The sequence below is a fragment of the Halichoerus grypus genome, chromosome 9 (genome assembly GCF_964656455.1).
Source record: "Halichoerus grypus chromosome 9, mHalGry1.hap1.1, whole genome shotgun sequence".
In the NCBI taxonomy this organism is placed as follows: domain Eukaryota; kingdom Metazoa; phylum Chordata; class Mammalia; order Carnivora; family Phocidae; genus Halichoerus; species Halichoerus grypus.
Genome location: NC_135720.1, coordinates 74,733,154 through 74,757,449, shown reverse-complemented (window position 1 = coordinate 74,757,449; position 24,296 = coordinate 74,733,154). Strand labels below are relative to the sequence as shown.

The 24,296-nt window shown below is 37.9% G+C and overlaps 1 long non-coding RNA gene across 1 annotated transcript in view; it reads right to left on the bottom strand.

Moving 5' to 3' along the window:
- Positions 1 to 6,832: 6,832 nt before the first annotated feature.
- The window catches only part of LOC118527426 (uncharacterized), a 34,491-nt gene continuing 17,027 nt past the window's right edge, over positions 6,833 to 24,296 (bottom strand). Inside the window, exon 2 of the long non-coding RNA XR_004913109.1 lies at positions 6,833 to 7,041. This is a non-coding gene — a long non-coding RNA (uncharacterized LOC118527426). The remainder of the gene's footprint in view (positions 7,042 to 24,296) is intronic.

Sequence of the window (24,296 nt, the reverse complement as noted above, 5' to 3'; positions counted from 1 at the left end):
TAACTACTACCTTGATTATCTCCCCTCACAACCAAGTATATGAAGTCTACACACAATGTAAAACTTAATAAAGTGAGACAAAAACAAGGCCACTGAAACCCACAAAATATCAAACACCTCCTCTCCCAGCTAATGTGACTGCTATTTTTTTTTTTTTAACCAATCCTCCCTCTAGCCTGCCCTCCCTATAGGTAAGATTTATTGATATACCTCGATATAGAATTGCCCTTTTTGATAGTGAGTAAATCCCCATTTTCTTAGGCTCTCCCCAAAATTACCCAACTAAAGCTCAAATCTGATAAATAGGGTTCTAACACTCTCTTACTGAAACACCTCTCAGTTTCTCATGGTGAGTGTTCTCCCCCTTTGCACTGAGTAATAAAATCAAGGTGGTCAACTAAAGGTGTGTTTCTGCTGGTCTTTGGCTGGAGGGTGTTGGCAGTCCTTACTGCAGCCACTGGAGTCCACTGAAACATCCTTCATTTCTCTTCTGAGTTACTTCAACATCCTCAAAATGGTTTTCCCTGTCCCCCCATCTTATTTCCTCTAATCAACATTCTAGCATCCTTTCCAGGGTGATCTTTCTGAAACTCAAATAGGATCATGTCACTTCCAATTCCCTATATTCCTAAGAATAAAGTCTAAATATTTTAGCCTGGCCTATGACACCCTTCTTACAATCTCACCTCCTGTCCAATTAGTCACCACCTCCCCAACTCCAGTGCCAAGCAATATTCTTGGGAAATTTGTTTGCAGTTCTCCTAAAGCATTTTTTCTGAACGTTGGCATGGTCTTTGGACCTCTTCTGATGCCTAGAAGCCTTCTTCATCTAGTTAATTTTTACTTGTTCTTAAAGACTTGGCTCAAGAATTTTCTTCTCTGAGAAACCTTCTTGAATATCCCTGAGTGTCATTGTGTATTTCTTTCTCTCATAGCATGTATCACACTGTACTGTATGTGCTTACTTGTTTTTCCCACAAGGCAACCAACTTCTTGAGGTCCATAATCTTATTTTATTCATCCTGATATCCTCTGGTAGTGGGTCATACCCAGGGTTCTTCTCCTGTGATGTTTGGAAATGGAAGGAGGGAGTAGAGTTAGGTTGCTCAGGATTGAGACCTGCTTTGTGGATATGACCCAGAGATAATAAATGTTTTGCAATATATTAGATAATCCTGTACAAAGAATTATCTCAAAGGACTATTTCACCCCAAATGTCTGTATCATCTCCATTAAGAAACACCACAGATTCTCAGTAGGTGTTTGTTTATTGAAGGAATTAATAAACATGAATGATGTAAAAATAAAAGAATAAATTAATGAACAAATAAAGAGGGAGCAGCCTGAGCACCGTAAGTATACCCTAAGGGAGGTATTGACTGAGAAATTCATACTTTGACAACTTAAAAATTTTCTCCTGGTCATAATTACTATACCTTTCCTCTGGGGTTGTGAGTACAAGGTACAACCTGAGTTGAAAGAACTAATTAAAGTGAACAGATTCATATGAAGATATGTGAGGTGGGAGATAAAACCCGACTATCTAGATGTGAGAGGGGAGGCATTTCTGTAAGGCTTCTTAGATCATTTGGCCTATGACATTTACCTCACCTTTTCAAGACAAGATATCTTAATTCTGATTTGAACTTTACATTTAACCATTTAACCCAAGGCCCATTACTTGCAGTTTATTGTTGCTGCAAATTAAAATCCACAGGGAGCAGACACGCACTGTGGTTTTATTTGCCAATGTAAGTACTATGTGACTCACATCCTCCTTCAGGGGTATCTTAGCTAGGTAAAACTTTTCCAGGGCTCAACTTTTCCTGGAATAACTTTGTCATTAAAGACATAGGCACTGAATCAAAAGTTAATTGAATCAAAACTGTGGATAATTTAATCTGGAACTCGAGACACATTTAGTGCATAAATAATTGGTACCAAGTGTCTTTTATGCAAGGAGGCCAACTGTTTCTGGGTCCCAATGCAATCATTTCTAGTTTTGAAGGCAGTATTTTAGATTCCCTCAATCTGTTCACATATCCAATGTCATAAAAAAGATTTCAATGTAATACCAACCTATAAATATTAGCTGATGATCATGAGCTAACCTGCACTTCAAAAAATAAGAGGAATCCTTAGAAATGTTTTTAAAATTGTTCATTCACACTTTTCATGGAAATATTGTTTCTAAACTTCTAATTTCTCTGGAGAAAAGAATAGCAAGTTCTCATAAGGATGACCGTGAAGGACTTCTGTTCATCTTCAGTCATTGCAAATCCAGTGTATCCCCAACCACAGGTGTTCTATTTCTTCACTTACTGTTTAAAAGAAAGGGGGGGAAAACCCCCTTCCTTTTCTTTACCATTCTTTTGAGACCTATCAGATTAACAAACTATTCTATGCTGATCTATTAGTGGGAGCTAATGGCTAGTGGGGTTTTCAGTACTGAGATAGCCTTTTTGAGATGATGTCTTAATTCACCAAATTCACTAGTAAATCCAGTGATGGGAGTGTTTCTAGGCACTCCTAGTAGTTTGTGAGAAAGATTTGGGAATAGACTGGATCTAAAGCAAGCATGGCCTGGAGTTATTCAATTTATATTAATGCTGTGGAAGATGATTCCATATAAAGCTCAGCTCCTAAGATCTCACTTTGCAGGAAGCTGCCATTTTTACCTATAAGAGAGCCAATCAGGACTAGCTAAATGGATATAAGAATTACATTAAATTCAATGAAACATATCTATTGAGCACATGACACATTTTAGGCACTCTGATAGCTACCGCAGGGGATTTTTAAAAAGCAACTTAAAACCCCCTATGGATTAGATAGATACATATTATCACTGGTAGCAAAGTGAAATACCACCATGAAAGAGACAAGGGCATAGTGAAGCTACAAAGGAGAGATCACAATCAGTTGAGGGGATCAGAAAAAAACTCCTAGTGTTATCTATGAAGAAATTTAGGGATGGATAGGATTTTGTGCATCTGAAAGCAATCTCTTGTTTTCATGATTGCCAATGCAGGGAAAAATTATGGAAGACTTTGAAATGGACCAAAAAAGATTACTGGATGACTTGAGTGGAAAACTAGGTGAATCAGCTGATTCTATAGGGTCACTGGGCCTTTCATTGTCCTTGAGCTATTTTACCATCCTATAATTTGCAGATAATCAAAGGCAATGCAGATGACTCGGTTCGTAGATATGCAAATCTGTCTTCTAGCAGGTAGTCCCTCCCCATTACCTGTGTTCAGCCCAGACACCTCATGTAGAATCCTGGTGCCAAAGCCGTAGCACCCAGATTGTCCGCAACACTTCCACGGCCTTTCCCACTGGTCTCTCCTTGCAGAACACAGCATCCAAGCAGGTTCTGATCTCTTTCCCAGTGGAGCCCATAATATCTACCCTTCCAAGTTCCTGCCCATGTACCTTCCTCTCACTTCTCACCTTAACACACAGGAATCACCCTATCCCTTTTTTTTTAAACATACAGTTATATTGCCTCTCTCAACAATGTAACTATAGACCATGGATTCTAGATTGTGAAGAGACAAATACCTGTTTATGTTCATCCCCATGTCATTTTCTCTTTAGTACCTGAAGCATTAAAAACCCCCCTAAAAATAAGGAGAACTGTAATATAAGGGATCATGGGCACCTTAGAGTTCTCTGAACCTTAGAATTCTGTCTCATTAGGTGAAATGTTCTTTTGCCTCTTAACTATGTCCATAAAAATCCATGAAATTTTAATGGAAATCTATACAGTCTGGAAATACTGTTTGGACACTACAGATATGCTTTTATTTTTATTTTTTTGTTTTGAAACGGAGTAAGGGCACAAAGCCTACCACCCAGCATCTGTGCCTGTTGCAGTTGCGTGTCATTAACAAGAGCAGAACAGAGATGAGCAGACACATTCTGAGGAGGGTCTTCTCATGTCTGGCTGTTATTCTATCCTACTATTGGGTTTCATTATTCTACTTTTAAGGGCAGCACAAAATAGTGTTGCATTGGTAATTAGAAAGTCCAAGAACTAAGAGAAATCAGAATAACATAGAAGGAAGGCTTTTCTTACTATATCACCTCAAAAAGAGAGAAGGAGATGCCAACACAGATTATGTATTACTTTAAATGAATCTCTGTATATGATTTGATTAATTTTTTTTTTGCCACATTTAAGGTTGTAAGATAGTACATTCATCACGACCTTGCATCACATCATGTTCTGGTTATGTAATTATAAAATAATTAAACTGCCTTCATGAAATTACATGGAAATTAAATGATTACATTTTAGAAGTGGGTTGCTAGATCCTGTTCAGTTTCTAACCTATAATAAACTTGGCACCACTAGAGAGGGTTGGAAGTGAGACATAAAGTGAGCATTGCTTGGCATTCTTCCACTAAAATTCCTGCTGTGGAAGATTGGCCCTTTCAAATAACACCAGATACTAAACTGGTATTTAATTTAAAAATCTTTAATCAACAAAGATCTCAACAACCATTTAAATTTCACTGCATGTCAATTCTAAGTACCAATTATAAAATCACCGCTAATGCCATCACGAAAGCAGAAGCCTTTGAATTGAGGGCTTCGGCGATACTGAAACCATAGAGATCAAAAGGTCACTATCCTGTTTCTGAAAGGAAAATTCTATGGTAGTTTAGCTGAAATTAAGAACAGAGGTTTGGAGTCTTTTGGAATTGAAACTGCTTTAGACAGATGTACCCCATTCAATTACTCGCCTTGTAATTAGCATGGTAAAAGTATACCATGCTTAAATCTGCCATCCTGAAAAATTATGTTCATTTTCCCAGTTATGAGTATCTTAATGAAGAAGAAATTAAGGCCAAAGAAACCCTTTCATAAGTGTCAAGGAACCATGAGAGGAAGAGCAAATGTATTTACGGAGAGATTTCCAGATGATGGGTCGTATTGGGAAATTACAGATTTAGCCCCTTGACTCAGCAGATACAACAATATCTCAGCCAACATCATATGATGTCTGAGCGTCATCCATTTAACTACCTCCTACTATTCAAGGCATTTTAGATTTGCTCAGCATGTTTTATATTTCAATTCAAATTCACAACTATTAGTTTATCCACACGCTCATGACAGAATGAAAGAATGCACAACAGGAAGAGGTCCCAAGAAACTCAAAGTCTCTGAGGTCAGCAGGCTAAGAATCCACCTCTGTCAGCACTTGGGAAGAAGGTGATGATTGCTCCAGGCAGGTTTGAGGAGAGCCCTGCTAAGCAAGGGGGGAGTGCTTTGGAAACAACAGCTGGTAAGTGTGGGGCAGGAGAGAGACTTGGTCCTGGAAATATATCACAGTCAGAGGAACTACAAGTTAGAGACAGGTCTTTGAAAGGACGAGCTGATTCTGGGAAACACAGATTAATTAGACAGTATTTTCTGATTGGGCTATTGTTTTTCTAAATTTTGTTTTCCTTCTTCATGTGGAGGGGGAGGGTTGTTTATTGATTTTGAACCTGGCTACCGGTGGGCCAACTTTGAAAACTCTGTTAATTGTCCTTATAGATGTGCATCTCTTTAAGAAATGTAGTTGAAGAGAACTTTGCTTCTTCATATTCATGATATTTAAAATTTTAGAGCTACAGATTTAAGACAGAAGAGGGGAGCAGAGTTCTGTTTTAAGTAGCGTGATCATTGCAGTTTTCTTAGATTGTTAACATTTCCTATTCTTAGCAGAATCAGTGTTTTGTTTTAGCAAGACAGGCAGAGGTGGGATGGCAAGGAAAACCTTAGTTAAAATACTAAGGCAGTAATTGCTCTGGATTTTCAGATTTTTCATCTTTTTTGGCTCTCTACAAACCAGATTAAAACTTAAAACTCTCAGTGACACCAAAAAGAGCCCCCAGAATTGCATTTTCCTCAGGGAGGTAAAACAAAACTAGAATTAAACCTGGGACCAGACCCTAACAGTAGCAAATATTTTCTGGGTTCCTTTAAACAATCCCCAGGGGAAACAGAGCTTTTTTTTTTTTTTTTTTCCTTTTTTTTTTGGATGTATCTGCCACTAGATGGCACTATATAAACACCTTTATTTTCATTTTTCCCTTCTTCCCAAAGTAGTCAGGAAGGAGGCAAAACATTAGGTAATTCGTTTAGTCTTTTAAAAATTGCTACAGTTTATTAATTTTAACCAAATCTTTAAATTATAAGCCTGAATGCCTTGTAACTGATTTGCCATACCTTAGTTCCCTATCGGCATGTATAGCTCAATTGCTGGGAGATTGGCTCACAGTCAGCTTTAGATGTATTGTTTCCTATTTCAGAGAGGAAACTGAATAAAAAGAAGGCAAGAAAACTGATACTATGTGAGAGGGCAGACAGGAAAAAGAAATACACTTACAAGAAAATGTATAATCTTGAATTTGCTTCGGTTTCCATGAAAATTGCCTGTGCCTCAGAAGATTGTCAGTTTAATGTTCTATCAGTAGGACCATAATTTATTCTCTTGTTACACCACCAGGATTGGAGGCGAAGAAGAGTCCCAGGCTAGCAGAGGCACAGGAAGAGATTACATATGCAAATAATTTTGTAGCTCTTGTACCAGGAGACAGTTTGTCTTGTAATATTTCTTTTAAGTCACACAGAGAAATCTTTGGTTGGTTGCCAAAAAGCAAAATTGTGAGGTTAAAAAAAAAAGAGAGAGAGAAAGGAAGAGGATATTCGAATGGGGTATGCAGAGCTATGATGAAAAGTCAGGAGACACGTGACAACTGCAGTGTCTGTGATATTTTTAAGAGCTAAGAATGGAGGGGAGAATGGAGGGGGTGGGTAAGGAATATAAAGCAGTTTGGAGAAGGAAGGTTAAGTGTATTTAGGCCTGGGGAATTGAGGACATTGGGTCATATCCACAGAAGTGTAATCTGTGTGACTGGCAGTGGGCAGGAGTAACCCAGGTCACTTGCCCTCCTAAAGCAGGTCGGCTGCTTCTTGACTCCCCTTCCCAGGAACAGTCAGTGATGTTTCACAGAGCTGAGGTGCCAGATGCTTCTTCCTCCCTGCAAGAGACAAGCAGACACTGAGGCAGAATTTTAGACATCAAAGAGCCTGAGCAGACGACCGTGTCTGCAGCTAGCAGTTCTACTAGGCCAGTAAGGTCAGGGAGGAATGGAAAGATGGAGTTGGCACACTTGGATGCCGCCGGTAGGAATAGGGCTGGAGGGGGTGCTGCTTGGAATGAGCTTTCTTCCTCCAGCACACCCTCAGTCATTCAGCAAACTATTTTTCCCTTCCTTTGTATCTTAGCTTACAAACATTGGCTCCTCTCTGAAAAGGTCACCCTCCTATTCAGACAGAATTTGTGACTCTCAGTAGCTGGGAATACCTTGGAACCAAAGAGAACCTATTAGGAGAGGAAAAAAAAAAAAAAAAAAAAGCCAGAGTCATTGCTAAGCCAAAACATGGGGAAAAGATTAACCTCTAAATTTTTTTTTTAAATGATAACAAGAACACACATTTCTCTTTGATTCATAACCTTAATAAATTCTACTTACCGTTTTCAATAATTCTAAGGTGTTCTAAAGACAATTTTGTATTACAAAAGGATTTCATATTAGTTTGAATTACTTTAGAAAAAAAATGCCCTATTCTACTACTAACAGTTATGGAAAAATCTATAGGGGGACATTTTTTACTCTCACTAATGAAGAAAGAACCTAATAAAGATTGTTGAATTTTGGAGCTTTCTTGGGAATTGTGGTTATAACCACAATAAAATGTTGGCCTATTACATCAGGAAAGCCTTGGTTCATTTACTTTAACACAAGTATTTGAAATAATTTAGTTTCCTTGGTAAATGGTCTGTAGACTCTTCAAGGTGTTGTTAGCTAAAATACTAATGTGAATTCACTCCACACATCTCCTAATTTTGCTGAGAAATGAGACATGAACACTAACTATGTTTTGTGGTAGCAAGAGTTGGAGGAGGGGAGCCAAGAGAGAAGCAACAGTGAATGGTGTGGTTGAATTGACGGGAGTTCAGAGCACTAGCAACTGGGAAAAAGAAATCTGGAAACTTGGATTTTGCTACCAATTATCATTCAGAATCAGCTTGAAAAATAAACTGGTTAATAGACACACTGGGGATAATTACTAAAGTGTCCACAGCCTGTTCAACTAAATCCCTGTTCGCACTGTCAAGAAAGCTCTCAGGTAACAAAAACCCTAGTATATTGACTCTACTTACAAAAAAAAAAGTATAACCATAGTCCAGCTAACTCCAAATAAGCACAATTTCAGAGTTCCTGGGGAATCTTTTGCAGGAGAGATTTTGAGGGAGACAAAATTAAGCTTCTAGGAGAGTGTAGACAGAGTTTCTCTGTCCCACACTTCAGTTGTTGTCCTGGGGCCCAAGGTGTCAGGTGAGTTTTTTGCTTGTTTCTGTGGAGGAGCTCTTGCTTTTCCACCTGAGAGCCTTCTTTCCCATCCTCTCTGCTATTTCTTTGCTCTCCCACACTCATTCCAGGCAGTCATCCCTGGGCCTTCCAAAGGGACTCCTTCTCTGAAATCCAGATAAGGTTTCAGGTTGTTCTCTACCTTATGGCATCATGACTTTTATATACAGCTTTATCCTTTATTGAACTGTAAGCTTTTTGTTGGCAATGACTTTGTCAGAATTATCTTTTCAGATAACAGGTGCTCAGAAGTATTTAAATCACCTAATCTTCATACAGCTCTAGGAACTGTGGGCACCAGGATTTAATGTAATGTAGTTCCCATGTGTTAAATCAACTCACTTCACAAATGGTTTCAATGTCCTCGTCCATCTGGTATTTTATTACATTTATGCTGGACATCAATTCTAATATGACTATACTCCCATGCCCCTACCCTAGGCTGCATGAAGGGAGCCCACTCTGGCCTTGAATTAGGGAGACCAACTATCCCAGTTTGTATGGGACTGAGGGGTTTCCCTTTCATTGATAAAATGGGGACAGTAGAAGGTGAACTGGAATAGTTGGTCACCCTAACACTGCTCCCCGCCCCAGTCCCCCCGAGTGTATTTCTCTTAGAGCTCTCATCAGTGTACTATAATCTTTGATTTTCTTGTTTGTCTCTTTTACTAGACTGAGTTTCTTATCTCTTTCTATCCGTAGCATCTATCACAGAGTCTGGTACTTAACTGATACTCTATAACTGTTTGGTGAGTAAAGAAAAGAATGGAGAAAGACGCATGCATGAGGGAACAACAACGATTTTATTTCTCCATGAGGAGGAGAAACATCCTGTGTTTCAGTCCTATCACAGAGGGGTTTCCGTCCATCTGAAGAAAGTGGGGTTTCACCTGCAGCCCAGAGGTTCATGGACACCTTTGGCACCCTCTTCATAAGGAAGAGGCCCAAGAAGCACACCATGAGCTGCCTGCACTCTCCCCTTCTGTGCAACTCAAATGTTTTCTCTTACAAAGTCTTCCTTCACCCTCCTCCCACTCTGAACAGATTCACTTGTTCCCCATTCTGGGCTTCTGGAGCATTTGTCTTCTGCTACTCTAAGGACATCTTGAGCCATCTGTATCTTATTCATTTTTGGATCACCAGAAGTTAGCATTATATCCAGTCCATAATAGGTGCTCTGAAAAGGACCAAAAGAAAATGTTGAAAGTACAGGGGAATTTATTTACAAGTGTTTCATGATTCGGAAATAGAAATGAGAGGGGCAAAGGAGATACTCATAATAGCAACACAGATTGCCTAAGCACTCTGTATTCATTATTTTATTTCATCCTCACAACAAAGCTCAAGAAATTTGAATTATCCCCATTTTGTGAAGGAGAAAATTAAAAGTCAAATAGATAAGCTATTGCCCAGTCACATAGTTCATGAATGGTGCAGTCCAACCTGGCTTCAATTCAGTTCATTTTATTGGCTTTTATCTAGGGATAAAGGGTTTTTAAAAAAGATTTTATTTATTTATATGAGAGAGAGAGAGAGAGAGCATGAGCTGGGGGAGGGGCAGAGGGAGAAGCAGACGCAGGGCTTGATCCCAGGACCCTGAGATCAGGACCTGAGCAGAGGGTAGATGCTTAACCACTGAGCCATTCAGGTGCCCCAAGGGATAGAGGCTTTTGACATGGATGGTAATAGTTCCACATGTGAAAAAAGCGAGAGTTTGGGGACCTGGCTACCAGTATATGTTAGGGATGAAGAAATACTGAGAAAAGTTTACATTATTATTAAAACAGTTTGTGAAGCCAACTACCCGCAAAAGTTCTCTTTAGAATGTGATATGTACACATGACCTCCTCAAAGCTCTCACTTCCTCAGAGACTCTAGATTTGGGGATTTGGAGGGAGGACAAGCCTGGGCCCAATTCTGTTTTTATATTTATTAGTGAAATGTGAGTGAATGTAATTAAGTGACTGTGAGGGACTCAGAAGAAACAAATCCAATGCCAGATCACGTTTCAGGTGTGACCCCAAACCCTGGAGGGATTTCACTTACAAAAACCCTTAAAAGAAAGGCTAGTTTGAAAAGGGTCCTAGGATAGAAAGCCTTATGAATTTTAATAGATACTATGTGTGTATATCTTTTTGTGTGTGTGTATGTGTGGGGGGGGTTCAAGGTTAAATTATAGTTATTTTATTAGATATGCAAAGAAGGATAACTCCTTTACTTCCTATGACTGGGGTGGGAAGTAGGTAAAAGAACAATAGACACCTTTAAAAAATTTAACTTTTGGGCACCTGGGTGGCTCAGTCGGTTAAGTGTCTGCCTTTGGCTCAGGTCATGATCCCAGGGTCCTGGGATCGAGCCCCCGCATCAGGCTTCCGGCTCAGAGGGGAGTCTGCTTCTCCCTGTGACCCTCCCCGCCCTCTCGTGCTCTCTCTCTCTCTTTCAAATAAATAAAATCTTTAAAAAAAATAAAGAAAAAATTTAACTTTTAATTTTTAAAAATTGTGGTAAAACACATGTAACTATGTTTTTTAAAGATTTTATTTATTTGACAGAGAGAGACACAGCGAGAGAGAGAACACAAGCAGGGGGAGTGGGAGAGGGAGAAGCAGGCTTCCCACTGAGCAGGGCGTCCGATGCGGGGCTCGATCCCAGGACCCTGGGATCATGACCCAAGCCAAAGGCAGACGCTTAATGACTGAGCCACCCAGGCACCCCCACATGTAACCATTTTTAACTGTACAGAGAGAGAGACAGAACAAGAGACACTTTAACTTGCTAATTAAAAGAACTTCCAGATGAAATGGTTGTGTTCAGGTAAATATGACCTTGAACACAACAATTTTGGTTTTTGATTCAACAAATGAATCAAAGATCAGCTCCTTACTAGGGACGTTCCTTGAGTAGAAAAACTCAAGATAATGTCCATAGGGGAAAGTACTTTAGCAATGTGGCTGTTTGGCATTTATTAATTATTTTCTGTTGGTCTTCACCCCCTGATGGCTAGTCTGAAGTGGTCTCTGACTCGCATGTAGTGAAGTGTAACTGTGTCCATTGTGCTGCTCTCGCTATTCCTACCTGCATCTTCCCTCAAAGCTCCACTGCAGTTGATCATCCAACCTCTAACTATCTTCCTCTGGAAGGGGAGAGACTTTTTTTCTTTTTCTTCCACCCTGGAAGAGACCTCTACATCATATTCTTCTTTTTCCCCATAGCACTGAGCCCAGTGGCACAGCCTGAAATTACAGATGAATTGTCCTCTCTACCTCTTGAAAGAAACACTTGATTTGAGTCTGCCAAGTACAGATAGCTCTTAATGTGGGAGCCTTGTCATAACTTGGAAACAGGAATTACTGAGGGCCAAAGAGCACCACAGTATTATTCTTTTTACATATATAAATAAGTTTAAAATTGACAACTTTGGATCAATGACTGTATGACATCTTTTTTCGATCCCATCAAAATCCAAACAGAAAAAATAGTAGAAAACCATTTTTTTCTTTTGAAAAACAAATGGAAAGAAAACAATTCACTTATTTAAATATTTAATGTGTCCCTTAGATGTGCTTGCCATGCATCTGGCTGGCTATATAAACAAGGATTAGATTTAGAAAAGGGGGGGCACCAAAAGTGAGTTATGATTCCACACATGCATGCATGCAAACATAAACACAGGATTTGGTTTGAAATAACATGTGATTCTCCTACTTTTGAGTTTATTTTAGTTAGAGAAACAATAGAAGACTATAAATGAGTCTATAGGTTTTGAGTAAAACCATAAAATACGTGCTCTTTATTTCTATAAGAGAAACTTTTGAAAGATGAAGGAAATATCTTGCTAGTCTCTCGAATAATTTTGGAAGTTTTTTTCATTTCAGAAACAATATTCAATTATATTTTGAGTCTTTGCTTTTAAAAATTTCCATGAAAGTTTTCTCTGACAATGAAATCATTATGTTCCAAGGTTTTAAAAAATTATTAACCTTCCATGTTTGATAATTACATGCTGATAAATACTGTATTAAGTATATTAGGAATAAAAGCTTTCTTAATATTTAATATCCACTTTAAACATTTTTGTCTTTTCTGGGATAAAATAATGTGAACTAAAGATAACTATCAATTTAATTAAAACTGCAACATGGTTGACTTTTTTTTATATTGAGATCAGTTGGACATTGATATCTCAGGCATAGTTAGTTAATTTGCATTAATATTGGAACAAGAAAAATCTTTATAAACAACATTTATACTTCTGATTTTCCAGAGGTCTTTTATTATGGAAAGGGAAAGAGATCAAAAGGTAATGAAAAGAACATGAGTTCTAACAGAAAGAATTCATCTGAAAAGGACTGTAAGAATAGAGATATGGCTAACCCCAGTTGCACCAAACCACACTGCACGGCAAAAATGTTAACGCTTACTTTTGCTTAGATTTATACAATTTTCCTTAAATTTACTATGATTTTACTTGCTCTGACTTGTTCTGCTGCTAGTATAGTTCATATAATCATATTTTGGGTGTTTTTTAGTATAGTTGACACACGATGTTACATTAGTTTTAGGTATACAACATAGTTGTTGAATATACTCCTTTTAATGTAAGCTTGTTCTAGCCTTATTCAAGCAGTAGTATCAGTCAGGTAAGGAATTGGGCAGTGCAGCTTTCTAAAAACCAGGGACATTTTTGTGGTAGCTGCCTGTCAATTTCAAATTAAGCTGTCCTACAAAACTTTAGTTTTCCTCTACCCCCTCACATTCTCCATCTGACCTTAGTCACTTCACAATAGACTACAAAAAGGTGGGGGGGGGGGGAAGTCTCTGATCTTTCTCAAACCTATTTCAGTTTCATGGATCAATATGTACTGAATACCAACTTGGAGAAACTACAGAGACCTTTACCTTCTTTTATATTTCCCCAATATTGATCTTTCTTTATTTCCTATATTCAGAGAAAGTGTGGGATGCATAGAAGGGCACAAGCAAAGTGGTTTTATGAGGTTAAGATAAAATAAAAAAATAAACCCCTGGCATTGGGACACCAATGGAGAGTGCATAGTAGGCATGAATAGTGTTGGTATCTAGAATTGAGGGAATTGCTATGATATGAAGATCTTTAGGAAGCTATAACTGTATTGGATGTGCCCTAGTAAAATTATAAGAAAGGTAAATTAGGCAATAATAACAGCTAAGATTTTTTTTTTTTTAGTACTTTCTATGTATCAGGCCTTTTCTAACAAGTTTTATTTATTTAATCTTCACAATCCCATTCTGCAGGAGGTATTATCATTATTCCTGTTTTACAAATAAAGAAAGTGAGGCACAGAAAGGTAAATTATCTTACATCACATAGTTAACAAATGCTGGGTATTTACACTCATGCAGACTGATACAAGAAGCTGTGCATTTTATCTATATACAAAGAGTTGCCTAATTGTGGTATATTTGAGTTCATTCAGAAATAAACTGGAGTACAGAAATAAACTCTCACATATATGGTCAAATGATCTTCGACAAAGATATCAAGGACACTTAATGGGAAACAGTCTCTTCAACAAATGGTGATGAGAAAACTGGATATCCATATGAAAAAGAATGAAACTGGACCTTTATCTTACACCATATACAAAAATTCTCAAAATGGATTAAAGATCTAAATGTAAGACCTAAGACCGTAAAACTCTTAGAAGAAAATATAAGAGAAAAGCTTCATGACAATGAATTTGGCAATAATTTCTTGGATATACCAAAAGCACAGGCACCAAAAGCAAAAATAGGCAAATGGGACTTTAAATCTGTGCATTAAAGGACACAAACAGCAGAGAGAAAAGGCAAGCTACAGATTGGGAGAAAATCTTTGCAAATCAGATATCTGATAAGAGAATAATGTCTAGAATACATAGAGAACTCCTACAACTACAAAGAACAACAATAACAAACAACAAATAACCTCAATTTAAAAAACAGACAAAAGAGTTGAATGGGCCTTTCTACAAAGATAATATAAAAATGGTGAACAAGCATAAGAAAAGATGTTCAACATCACTAATCATTTGAGAAATGCAAATCAAAACCACAATGAAGTATCATCTCAGACCTATTCAGATGCCAACTATTGAAAAAACAGAAAATAATCAGTGTTGGTGAGGATAAGGAGAGATTGGAACATTGTGCACTGTTGGTGATATTTTAAGATGGTGTAGCTGCCAGCATACACCAGAAACACTTCCTGAAGTGCGAAGCCCTGGACAGTGTATGACCCCTTCTTACTACAGTATTACTCTCAGGAGCAGGAAATATAACAAGCTTTCATAACACGCAAAAGACAGAAACCTAGATATAATGATAAGACAGAGGAATTCTCTCCAAAAGAAAGATCAAAGAGAAATCACAGCCAGGGATTTGTTCAAAAGATATATAAGCAATGTATCTGAACCAGAATTTACAACAACAGTCATGAGAACACTAACTGGGCTTGAATGAAGCATAGAAGACATCAGAGAAACCATTGCTGCAGAGATAAAAGACCTAAAAACTAGTCAGGCCGAAATAAAAAATGCTATAACGATGCAAAACTGACTGGATGTAATCACAATGAGGATGGAAGAAGCAGAGGAAAAAATAGATGATAAAGAAGATAAAATTATGGAAAACAATGAAGCTGGAAGGAAGGGAAGAAAACTACTAGATCACAAATATAGACTTAGGGAACCCAGTTATTCCACAAATTAAAATAATATCTATATCATAGGAGTCCCAGAAGAAAAGTGGGAAAAAGGAGTAGAAGGTTTATTTGAACAAATTATAGCTGAGAACTTCCCCAATCTGGGGAAGGAAACAGGCATTCAAAACTAAGAGGCACAGGGAACTCCCCTCAAAATCAACAAAAACAGGTTGACACCAAGACATATCATAGTGAAATATGCAAAATACAAAGAGAAAATTCAGAAAGCAGCTCGGGACAAAAGGTCCTTAATCTACAAGGGTAGGCACATAAGGTTAGCTGCAGACCTGTCCACAGAAACTTGGCAAGCCAGAAATAAGTGGCACGATATATTCAATTGTGCTAAATGGGAAAAATATGCAGCCAAGAATACTAAATCCAGCAAGGCTGTCATTCAGAATAGAAGGAGAGACAAAGAGTTTACAAGACAAGCAAAAACTAAAGGAGTTCATGAACACTAAACCAGCTCTGCAAGAAATATTCCCCTTTGAGTGGGAAAGAGAGACCAAAAGCAACAAAGACTAGAAAGGAACAGAGACAACCTACAGGAAAATGACTTTACAGGTAATACAATGGCACTAAATTTATATCTTTCTTTTTTTTTTTTTAATTTTATTTATTTGAGAGACACAGAGAGAGATGGCGAGAGAGAGCCCAAGAAGGGGGCGAGGAGAGGGAGAAGCAGGCTCCCCGCTGAGCAGGGAGCCTGATGCGGGGCTTGATCCCAGGACCCCAGGATCATGACCTAGCCAAAGGCAGATGCTTAACCGACTGAGCCACCCAGGTGCCCCTAAATTCATATCTTTCAATAATTACTCTGAATGTAAATGGACTCAATGCTCTGATCAAAAGACATAGGGTATCAGAATGGATAAAAAAACAAGACCCATCAATATGTTGCTTACAAAAGACTCATTTTAGACCCCAAAACACATCCAGATTGAGAGTGAGGGGGTGAAGAACCATCTACCATGCTAATGGACATCAAAAGAAAGCTGGAGTAGCCATACTCATATCAGACAAACTAAATTTTAAACCAAAGACTGTAATAAAAGATCAAGAAGGGTACTATATCTTAATAAAGGGGTCTATCCAACAAGTTGATCTAACAAGTATAAATATTTATGCCCTCAACTTGGGAGCAGACAAATATATAAATCAATTAATAACAAACTTAAAGAAAGAAACTCATTGATAATAATACAATAATAGTAGGGGACTTTAACACCCCACTCACAGCACTGGACAGATCATCTAAGTAGAAGATCAACAAGGAAGCAATAGCTTTGAATGACACAATGGACCAAATGGACTTAACGGATACATTCAGAGCATGTCATCCTAAAGCAGCAAAATACACATTCTTTTTGAGTGCACATGGAATATTCTCCAAAATAGATCACACACTGAGTCACAAATCAGGCTCAACCAGTACAAAAAATTGATATATCATGAATATTTTCAGACCACAATGCTATGAAACTTGAAGTGAACCACAAGAAAACATTTGGAAAGTCCACAAATACGTGGAGGTTAAAGAACATCTGACTAAAAAATGAATGGGTTACCCAGGAAATTAAGGAAGAAGGGTGCCTGGGTGGCTCAGTTTGTTAAGTGTCTGCTTTCGGCTCAGGTCATGATCCCAGGGTCCTGGGATCAAGCCCCACATCAGGCTGCCTGCTCGGCAGGGAGCTTGCGTCTCTCTCTCCCTCTGCTGCTCCCCCTACTGGTACTCTCTCTCTCTCCGTCACATAACTAAGTAAAATCTTTTTTCTTTTTTAAAGGAAATTAAAGAAGAAATAAAAAAAATACATGGAAGCAAATTAAAATTAAAACATGATAGTCCAAAACCTTTGGGAAGCAGCAAAGGCAGTAATAAGAGGGAAGTATATAGCAATACAGGCCTTCCTCAAGAAGCAAGAAAAATCTCAAGTATACGACCTAACCTTATACCAAAAGGAGCTGGAAAAGGAACAGCAAATAAAACCCAAAACCAGCAGAAGAAGGGAAATAGTTTGGATTAGAGCAGAAATAAATGATATAGAAATAAAAAAAAAAAAAACAACCCAGAACAGATCAACGAAACTAGGAAGGTGTTCTTTGAAAGAATTAGCAAAACTGATAAACCCCTGGCAAGACTTATCAAAAAGAAAAGAGAGAGGACCCAAATAAATAAAATCATGAATGAAAGAGGAGAGATCACAACCAACACCGAAGAAATACAAACAATTGTAAGAGAATATTATGAGCAATTATGTGCCAACAAATTGACCAAATTCCTAGAAACATATAAATGACCAAAACTGAAACAAGAAGAAATAGAAAATGTGAACATAACCATAACCAGCAAAGAAACTGAATCAGTAATCAAAAATCTCCCAACAAACATGAGTCCAGGGCTGGATGGCTTCCCAGGGGAATTCTACCAGACTTTTAAAGAAGAATTAATACCTATTCTTCTGAAGCTGTTCCACAAAAAAGAAATGGAAGGAAAACTTTTAAACTCATTCTATGAGGCCAGCATTACCTTGATTCCAAAATCAAACAAAGACCCCACTAAAAAGGAAAATTACAGACCAATATCCCTGATGAACATGGATGCAAAAATTATCAAAAAGATGCTAGCTAATCGAATCCAACAGTACATTAAAAGGATTATTCACCATGATCAAGTGGGACTTATTCCTGGGCTGCAGGAGTGGTTCAATAGCTCCCAATCAATCAATGTGATACACCACATTAATAAAAGAAAGGATAAGAACCATATGATCTCTCAATAGATGCAGAAAAAAACATTTGACAAAATACAGCATCCTTTCTTGATAAAAACCCTCAAGAAAGTAGGGATAGAGGAAACATACCTCAATATCATAAAGGTCATATAAAGAGACCCAGAGTTAATATCATCCTTAATGGGGAAAAACTGAGAGCTTTTCCCCTAAGGTCAGGAACATGACAGGGATGTCCACTCTCACTACTGTTGTTCAACATAGTACTGGAAGTCCTAGCCTCAGCAATCAGACAACAAAAGGCATCCAAATAGACAACAAAGAAGTGAAACTTTCACTCTTCACAGATGACAACATACTCAGCAACCTCTTGGACCTTGGCCATAACAACTTCTTACTAGACATGTCTCCAGAGGCAAGGGAAACAAAAGCAAAAGTGAACTATTGGGACTTCATCAAGATAAAAAGCTCTGCACAGTGAAGGAAACAATCAGCAAAACTAAGAGGCAGCCTATGGAATGGGAGAAGATATTTGCAAATGACATATTGGATAAAGGGGCAGTATCCAAAATCTATAAAAACTTATCAAACTCACCCCCAAAATAAATAATCCAGTTAAGAAATGGTCAGAAGACATGAACAGACATTTCTCCAAAGAAGACATACAAATGGCTAACAGACACATGAAAAGATACTCAACATCACTCATCATCAGGGAAATACAAATCAAAACCACAATGAGATACTACCCCATATCTGTCAGAATGGCTAAAATTAACAACTCATGAAACAACAGATGCTGGTGAGGATGTGGAGAAAGGGGAACCCTCTTACACTGTTGGTGGGAATGAAACTGGTGCAGCCACTCGGGAAAACAGTATGGAGGTTCCTCAAAAGTTAAAAATAGAACTTCCCTATGGCCAAGCAATTGCACTACTAGGTATTTACCCAAAGGATACAAAAATACCAATTCGAAGGGGCACATGAACCCCAATGTTTATAGCAGTATTATCAGCAATAGCCAAATTATGGAAAGGGCCCAAATGTCCATCAACTGATGAATGGATAAAGAAGATGTGGTTTATATATAAATGGAATATTACTCAGCCATTAAAAAAAGAAATTTTGCCATTTGCAATGATGTAGATGGAAATAGAGTGTTTTATGCTAAGCAAAATAAGCCAGTCAGAGAAAGACAAATACCATATGATTTCACTAATATGTGGAATTTAAGAAACAAACCGATGAACATAGGGGAAGGGAAAGAAAAACAAGATAAAAACAGAGAGAGAGGCAAACCATAAGAGACTCTTAACTATAGAGAACAAAGTGAGGGTTGCTGGAGGGGAGGTGGATGGGGGATGGGCTAGATGGGTGTTGGGTATTAAGGAGGGCACATGTTGTGATAAGCACTGGGTGTTTTCTGTAAGTGATGAACCACTAAATTCTACTGCTGAAACCAATACTATATTGTATGTTAACTAACTTGAATTTAAATAAAATCTTGGAAGAAAAAAATAAAATGGTGTAGCTGCTATTGTAAAACAGTAGGGTGATTCCTCAAAACATAGAACTACCATATGATCTAGCAATCTCACAGAACTACCATATGACCCAGCAATATATCCAAAAAAAATTCCAAAAGAATTAAAAGCAGGGTCCCAAAAAGATATTTGTACAACCATGCCCATTTGGAGCACTATTCACAATAGTCAAGAAGTAAAAGCAAACCAAAGGTCCATCAATGTATATGCATACAATAGAATATTATTTAGCCTTAAAAAGGAAAGAAATCTTGTCACATGCTACAGAATGGATGAATCTTGAGGACATTGTGCTAAGTGAAATAAGCCAGGCACAAAATGACAAATACTATATGATTCCACTTATATGAAGTATCTAGAATAGTCAAATTCATAGAAACAGAAAGTAGAACGGTGGTCACCAGGGACTTGGGAAAAAGGGAAATAAGGAGTGTTTAATGGGTAGAGAGTTTCAGTTTTGCAAGATGAAAAAGTTCTGAAAATCTGTTGCAGAACAATGTGACTATAGTTAACACTACTGAACTGTACAGTTAGAAATGGTTAAGATGGTAAATTTTATCTTACATGTTTTTAGCACTATTAAAAATGAAAAATAAGCAAATAAACTTGAGACATTAGCTATCTGAAAGACCCAATATGAACACTTTTCTTCTATGATTTCTAAGGTCTATTTCTGCTCAGCTGTCCTTTTGCAGTATTCTACATTGGGTACGACAGTTCCTATCTCTTTGCAGAACCTTTCTCTAAAGCCACCAGTATCCATGACCTCCAGAGCATTTTATGATCTACCTATCCGATGTGTTGTTATATTCAGTGTCTCAAATCTTCTGAGCCCAACATCTAACAACTTTCCAAATAAGAAGTAGTCTTGGATTTATCAAATAAACCAATTCTATTAACATACTGTCTCACTGAAATAATATCTGATTCTTTAATTCATATATATTATGCGGACACAAACACACACACACATATACACATACACACACATGCATATCTGTAGGGATAACGTCAAACAAGAAAACTAAGTCTGATGAAGGAAATGTCCTATTGAAGGACATTTCTTTAACAAAATCATTGAGAGCCTTCTCAGTCAACAAAGGGAATATCAGGTTAGTGAAGCAAAGCAGCAATGAAAAGACAAAGAAAAAAAAACCCAATACTTGAGGATTTAAGGAAGACAGCAAACAAAGACAGTAATCTTTCCAGGAGGGCTGAGAATAGAGTTTGGTTGTTGGTCAATTCATTTATGGCTCATTAATATTCAAGAACATTGGCTGATTGTATTACTTCCTTTCTTTACTGATGTCAAGTCATTATTATTGGAGCTGGTTCTTCCTCTCCCATTTTGTGCATACCCCAGTATATCTCCCAAAATGAGACTGTTGTGAAGGGATATATTGTAAGGAAGCATTGGAAGAATGAGAAAGGCAATAAGGCCATTAAAAGACCCAGTGCAGAGAGGACATTACTCTGTCCAAGATAAGAAAGTTATCATAGAAACAAGATGGTGATCATTAGCAAAGGGTCCAAGCTCCCCTCCCTTTAGCAACAGCAAAGAGAGTTCTCATATCTCTCCAGGTTCTGCAGGCAACTGTTTCTCTTGTTCAGTGGCTTCCCAGAAGGTGTTAAGTGAATAGATAACAGCCAGAAAAATGGAGTGAGGGCTTCTAGAGAGGAGAGATGATGATTCCACAGGCCAAGAACTAAGAGGAAATTCTCGGTCACTTTCAAGATTCATTGCATGAAGAGTTCCAGAAAGCCCTGGGAAGTGGAATATAAAAGTAATTGCAAACCAACGTCTTGCCACAGCTTCTCTGGATGACAAACAATGAGTCAGAGATTGTCATTGAGGCAAATGCGCTCTACAAGCAGAGGAATCCATGGGATCTCTATAGAGAATAATCCCCTTGTAGTTGATAGATATACTATGCAGAATTTCCTGTTAATTACATCTTTTAATATAATTCTGTGGCAAGAGTTCTTGTACTGAATTTCAAGTATTTCTGGGCTTGGGGGAAGGGAAAGAACAGGGAGGAAATTACAGTACTGGATAGTATTATATGAAATTAATTACCCACAGGGAATTTATAAAAGATTGATTACAAAGATGATTGTCATCATCCATGATTTTCCTATTCTTTACTAATTGTGTTTCTAGCTATTGAATCAACGTGGTTATTTCAGCAAAGGCTCTGATAGTCTTTAAAGTTCTTGCTTTTGTGTTAAATGAAGATCAACCATCTGTCTCTCTTCTGGTATTTTTTAGCATAATGCAAAGTCATATCAGTCGATGACTAACAGATTTTTTTCTGGTAAACTTTTTTCTTTCATCTCTTTGAGGAATAGTAAGGTTATGTATTATTAGCATAATAAATGTATATACATGCACACATATGGAAACCATTTTGCAAGTACAAACAAATGAGTTGGGTTTCAAAAGTTCACTTTTAGGTCAGATGTTCAGAACTTGGAATGATTAGATGTACAAAAATATTGTTAGAATTTAATGCTTTTAAAATTATGCTAAAATTGGACACTGGTATCCCACAAGAATTTTTACAGAAAAATACAAGAGACTAGTGGTCTTTCCCCAATTTTCAGGGTGATGAAATTATTAGGTTTTCTTGGTTTAAAGGGTTTTCCCCATATATTTTCTCTCAATAATAAAAGAACATCTGAGGGCGCCTGGGTGGCTCAGTCGTTAAGCGTCTGCCTTCAGCTCAGGTCATGATCCCAGGGTCCCGGGATCGAGTCCGACATCGGGCTCCCTGCTTGGCAGGAAGCCTGCTTCTCCCTCTCCCACTCCCCCTGCTTGTGTTCCTGCTCTCGCTGTCTCTCTCTCTGTCAAATAAATAAAATCTTTAAAATAAAAAAAAAAAGAACATCTGAGAGCTTACTGTTTTACATACATCAACTTATTTAATCTTCACAAGGATCCTATTATATAGAGAAAAAAACACAAATGACTAATTTTCCCTTACACTGCTCAAATACTAGGTGGTAGAGCTAATGTGGTAGATTTAAACATGTCCACAAAGTCTTTTACATTTCTCCCATTCAGAGTCTATGTCCCCTTCCCTTGAAACTAGGCCAGCCTTAGTGACTCACTTATAACCAACAGAATCCAGTAGAGATATTGTGTGATTTCTGAGGCTAGGTCAGAAAAGGTCATGCAGCTTCCACCTGGCTCTGTTGTGATGCTTGTTCTGGGAGAAGCTAACTGGCAGGTAAGAAATCTCTCCCTGCTAGAGAAGCCACAGATAGACACTCTGATCATCAGTTCTGCATCAACTGTAAGTCATTAAGTAAGCCATTTAAATTTCTAGCAGAGCCAAGCTTTCAGATGCCTACAGCCCCATATTTGACTGCAAATGCATGACAGATTCCAAGTGAGAACTACTAGGTTGCTATGTTAGTGTTGGGGTAATTCATTATGAAGTAATAACAACGAGAACAGCCAGTAACAGAACCTAGGTTTGTTGGCCTCTAATGCTCATCTTAAGCTATACATCTTACTGCTTTCCTTAAACTTTTGATACTGTTGCTACTTTTCCACAATAAAATCAAGTATGAAACTCAATTTAATATAAAATTATCTATTTAGCTATTTAAGTTTAGGATATCCATAGTACTTTGAGTTCTGCAAAAAATTTCCCTGAATTCTATTCTGTCTCTTAACAAACCACTACTTTACAAATAATGGCCAAGTTCTCACTCATCCAACCAACATTTATTGAGTACCTACTATATGTCAGGCAGTGTAAAAACTGCTGTAGATACAAGAATGAATTAACATGAGCTTCATCATCTGGTCAATGATGGGGGCTGGGAGAAAATGGGGAAGGATGCACATTAAACAAATAGGACAACAAAATAAGAAAAGTTCTGTGATTCAAGAATGCACAAAAGAGATGCTGGTTGAGCAGAGCCTAGAAGTTAATGTTTCAGGTGGTTGGAGGAAGCAGGGGAACAGGATGGAGAGGGGAAAGGACTCCCTGGGCTAGCTCATCTGTAGCACTAACCTCAAGCTCTTTCTTAGTCCAAGACCCCTTGACACTGACCAGTCAGAAGGGAGAGGCTGGAGAGAATAATTCAAAGGGTGAAAGCTAAGATGGTCTTCCTAAAACACAGCTCTGGGGGGATGCTGAGCTTGAGAGAATCCAGAGGTAGGCACCCAGATCCTATTATGTCAGGAGAGTTTCTAAATTAACGGTTGCCTGTATTCAGTCTACCAGGCATTGACTTTGGATGAAGACATTTTCTCTTCCTTTCCCCCACCCCATAAAATAATTATAATAGCTCTTACTCCTAAACTGATTTTTATTTTCAGAGTAATGAGGTGAGTTAATGTCTATAGAGATCCCTTATTTTCTTGCTAGGAAAAAAAGATGTTTTGGGGATGGGAGTTATCATTACTCCAGTAGTATAGGTTTACATTTTAAGAATGAGGAAAACATCTCTTTTTGTTCAAGCAGTGTACTCTCTTCAAGGGAGCTATTTTTTGTATCTCTTGCTCAATAGGTGGCAAGCAATGTGTTCTCATATGCCTGGGTTGCTCACATCTTTCATTCAGCCACCCACAGCTAGAGACTGCCCTGTTTATTTAGTAAGTTAGTAATTTTTGTATCCATATTTATTTTCTTACCTTTCTTTGTCTGCTCAGACTCCAGTTTGGAGAACTGTTTCTTTTACAAACAGAGCTATGAAACGCATGGCCTCACCTATCCTACTAGGAATGAACCTGTGACTCAGGCTGGCCAACAAGAGTATTGTACTCCTCCTCAAACACAGTGATTGGTCTAAGGATGGACAAGTGATTCAAGGGAACACAGAATGTTTTTCAAGGATTCATATGGATGATCA